The sequence below is a fragment of the Mandrillus leucophaeus genome, unplaced genomic scaffold (assembly GCF_000951045.1).
Source record: "Mandrillus leucophaeus isolate KB7577 unplaced genomic scaffold, Mleu.le_1.0 Scaffold1167, whole genome shotgun sequence".
NCBI classification, from domain to species: domain Eukaryota; kingdom Metazoa; phylum Chordata; class Mammalia; order Primates; family Cercopithecidae; genus Mandrillus; species Mandrillus leucophaeus.
The window spans coordinates 588602-593297 of record NW_012099954.1 but is presented as its reverse complement, the minus strand read 5'-3'; the positions used below and the strand labels follow the sequence as shown (position 1 = coordinate 593297).

The 4696-nt window shown below is 40.7% G+C and overlaps 1 pseudogene; it reads left to right on the top strand.

Annotated features, from left to right (window-relative positions):
* Positions 1-457: 457 nt before the first annotated feature.
* On the top strand, positions 458-1975 carry LOC105553514 (annotated as a pseudogene).
* Positions 1976-4696: the final 2721 nt, after the last annotated feature.

Sequence of the window (4696 nt, the reverse complement as noted above, 5' to 3'; positions counted from 1 at the left end):
TATTCAATTTAAACCACAAAAGGCAGCAAAAGTTTGGAACACAAAAATGGAAGCAAAAAACAAGGGCAATAAAGACAAAATAGATGTCGACCGTGGGTAAGGTCTCCAGGAGGTGGAGGGCTAGAATGGGAAAACTGATCTTCCAGAGCCCCTTCCAAGGCTCCCAGAATCTTGGCGCTTCACTTGCCAGGCATAGTGTGCTTTCCTGACACTGCTTCCCCATGTGGTGCAGGAACAGAGAGCTTCAATACCCAGAGCAGCAGGGAGACATGGCAACAGAGGGTAGTCAAGCAGAGGAAGAGGAAAGTGGCCTCCAGGGAAGCCAGAGCTGACTGAAGTGCTCCTAGGAACATCTATTCATTGATACTGTACCAAACCTGACGCACTCTCATTTGTCAGAGGTGGCCCCAGGTGGGTGTCAGTGTCACACATAGGGGTAAAACTGTTCCTAGAGCAAATGATGATGAGAGAGCTGAAGGCAAATGCATACTTGAACCCCCAGATGGGGACTATGTGGGAGACTAATGGGTCTGTGAAAGAGAACTCCAGTCCCAGTAAGAAATACATCACATAAATAGGGTATCTCGGCCTGAGGGCGCTCACAGGCACTTCCAGACCTTCTGATACGATGAAGCAACTGGACCACCGGAGGCTGTCAGCCTACTTCAGAAATTATGCCATCAGTGATTGAGGCCAGAGATCCATTCTAAAGATTTAATCTTGGAAATACTGATGTTAGAGCAGTCCCTGACCATTTTGCACAAGGATACCCAGAACTGGATGCAGAAGCATCATACATAGAATGTCAACACAGGCTCTGGTCCTGGTGAAATGCTTGCAGAGAGAACCTGGTCAAACAAAGAATAAGGTCACAGCCCATGAGCTGGGAAAGAAGGCAGTGCTCCTGGGAGGAACAGCAGTGGCCCCAGGCTTCAAGTGTAAACCAGTGGAGCCCCAACCAAAAGGTGTGTCCCAGAAAGAATGTTGGAATATATACCGGGTACTCCAAGAACAGCTGGGCTGGAATACGCACAAAGAAACACAGCATGTATATGAAAGAGTTGTGTATGCGCAACAGGTTTTAGCCTGTTCTGAGCAGAAAAGGACCAAAGACTGGAAGGTGGCACCTGAGCTCATCCTACCTGAATCCCAGAGTTTTTGACATTTGAAGAAGTGGCTGTGTATTTTTCTGAGGAAGAATGGCAATTATTGCATCCTCCTGAGAAGACTCTACAATGTTGTAATGCAGAGTATCTATGAAACTGTCATCTCTCTAGGATTAAAGCTAAAATATGACACTGGAAATGATCACCCTGTATCTTTCTGCACCAGAAATACAAATGTTAGGATGCAAAGTATCAAAAAAGACCAGAATGAAATTGCCCAGAAAACAACAGGCAGGGAAAATCATGGTGATACACACAAGGTACAGAAACAGTATGGAGCTTTTCCAAGGAAGTAAAGAAACTTGCCACTTGTAAACAAGAGCTTCCAAAACTTATGTATCTTCATAGGAAACATCACACAGGAGAGAAATCTTTTAAATCTCAGGAATGTGGGAAAAGCTTCAGTTAGCTCTGATCTTATTAAGTACCAGAGAATTCACACTCAACAAAAAACCTGTAAATGTCAACAATGTGACACGAGGTTTAGATGGAGTTCAGATCTTAGTAAGTGCTACGTGACACATCAAGGAGTAAAACCATATAGATGCTTATGGTGTGGGAAAAGCTTTAGTCATGATACAAATCTATACACCCAAGTAATTCACATGGGAGAGAAGTTCTTTAAATGTCTTGAATGTGGAAAAAGATTTATTCAGAACTTCCACCTTATCAAACACCAGAGAACCCACACAGATGAACTGCCTTATACTTGTATCACATGCAGAAGAAACTTTAGTAGGTGGTTGAGCCTTCTTAGACACAGGAAAAGCCACAGAAGAAGGACAGCATGTCCAGTGTCTCTAAACTGAGGATTTACCACATAGAGCTTCACCTTAGAAGTGATGAAAGAATACAGAATTATGAGGCATTCGATGATAGCAATCTGTCACCAATAGAACATTTGGGAGGGGTAGATCTTACGCTTCACAAAAAGGAATCTAAGTTGTCTTATTCAGCATTGCATTTTCAGTGCCTAGCACAAGTCTTAAACATAATGAGTATTTTATAAACAAAAAAATGAAAGTATACCTATGAGATTTCTTTACCTATCTATCTATATGTATGTATCTGGTTATTCAAAGCTTCCCCACCCCCAGTCATCTAAATTCTTCCAGTATCAGGTGTTTGACAGATAACAGTCAAGACTTATTCTTCATTCTTTGTGAGGACAGATGGAAAGTAAGAGTACTTGGACCCTCTCAAGGGAGCTCACAGAGAATTACTAAGTTAGAGACAGTATTAATAGCTATCATTCAACCTGGAAAGCAGTCTTGGTCCTCATCCAGGTATCTGTTTCTTTGTAGGAAGCACAGATAAGTGGTGAATGATCTTTTTCTAACTTTCAATATGTGGACTGGATGGAGGTTTTCAAACTGGTGCCATACTGCTGCAGGGCCTAAGGGGAGGCCTGTATTTATGGCTGATCAGCTACAATTCTATTAGTCCATTTTCATGCTGGTGATAAAGACATACCCAAGACTGGGCAATTTATATGGGAAAAAGGGTTTAGTGAACTTACAGTTCCACGTGGCTGGGGAGGCCTCACAATCATGGCAGAAGGCAAGGTGGAGCAAGTCATGACTTACATGGATGGCAGCAGGCAAAAAGAGAGAGCTTATGCAGGGGAACTCCTCTTTACAAAACCATCAGATCTCATGAGACTTACTCACTATCACGAGAACAGCACCAGAAATACTAGCCCCCATGATTCAATTACCTCCCACTGGATCCCTCCCAATACACATGGGAATTGTGGAAGATACAGTTCAAGATGAGATTTGGGTGGGGACACAGCCAAACCATATCAATACTATTTAGAGGGCTTAGTATTATCCTCAGTTTCAGACACCCACTAGAAGTCTTAGAATGTATCCCCTACGGATAGGAGGGACTATTGTAATAAACGGTTGAGAGAAAGAAACTCACTTTTTTTCTTGAAAAAAGCTAGAATTCTGTGTCTTGTAAAGTTATTTTTCAAAAGTGAAAGAGAAATAAAGACTTTCTTAGACAAGAAAAAAAAAGAGGAAATTTTTTGCCAGTAGACCTATCTTGCAAGAAATGTTAGAAAAAAGTTTTTCAGAGATAAAGGAAATGATATAGGTCAGAAACTCTGGTCTGAAAACTTCTTTTTCTTATTCTTAATCTGACAATCTGTTCAAAATAAGAGCAAAAACATATTTGATTATGTATGCTCATGTGTACATGCTTAGGTATAGTTTTGTGTAAGTAAAACAAATTATAGCAATTATACAAGGGATGAGAGGGAGGAATTAGAAATATCTTGTTATTATAAGGTACATGCACTACCCATCAAGTGGTATAGTGTTATTTGAAAGGGGACTTGTATTACTTGTAAATGTATACTGCAAACTCGAGGACAAACATCTAAAAAGTAAGAAAACAAGTGTGTTTCTAAACTGAGGAAAGTTACCATGTAAAGCTTGACCTCAGAAGTGATGAAAGAATACAAAATTATGAGGCTTCTAATAATAGAAATCTGTCATCAATAGAACATTTGGGAGGGGTACATCTTACACTTCACGAAAAGGAATCTAAGCTGTCTTATTCAGCACTACATCTTCAATGCCTAGCACAAGACTTACATATAATGAGTATTTTAAAAACAAAAAAATGAAAGTATACCTATGAGATATCTTTACCTATCTATCTACATGTATCTGGTTATTCAAAGCTTCCCCACCCCCAGCCATCTCAATTCTTCCGGTATCATGTGCTCGACAGATATATAATGGTCAATACTTAGTTTCATTATTGATTCTTTGTGAGGAGAGATGGAAAATAAGAGTACTTGGGCCCCTCTCAAGGGAGCTCACAGAGAATTACTAAGTTAGAGAGAGTATTAATAGCTATCATTTAATCTGTATGAAAAACCAAGCCCAGGCCTCAGGGAACTTGACTCTGTAACTGCAAGAGAGGATTCAATGTTTGCCCTGGGAGAAGTGCCCCATTCTATTTGCTTCTCTCATAAGTACCCACTACCACAATGTCTTCTGTCAAGGAATTGCACGTAGCAAGGGAATGTCTGAATGCAAGGACAGACCTAGGTACCTTGCAAGCACTTCATATCTCTCTGCCTGCTGACTCTGTCTACATAGATATATAAAATGACATGAAGAGGGAGGCAGTCTTGGTCCTCATCCAGGTATCTGTTTCCTTGTAGAAAGCACAGATAAGTGGTGAATGTTCTTTTTCTGATTTTCGTTATGTGGACTGGATGGAGGTTTTCAAACTAGTGCCATACTGCTGCAGGGCCTAAAGGGAGGTCCATCTTTATAGTTGATCAGTTACAACCCTATGTATTAGGCCATTTTCATGCTGCTAATAAAGACATACTCAAGACTGGGTAATTTATACAGGAAAAAAAGGTTTAATGGACTTATAGTTACACGTAATTGGGGATGCCTCATAATCATGGCAGAAGGTAAGGAGAAGAAAGCCAAGTATTACACGGATGGCAGCAGGCAAAAAGAGAAAGCTTGTACAGGGTAAACTCCCCATTATCACAAGAA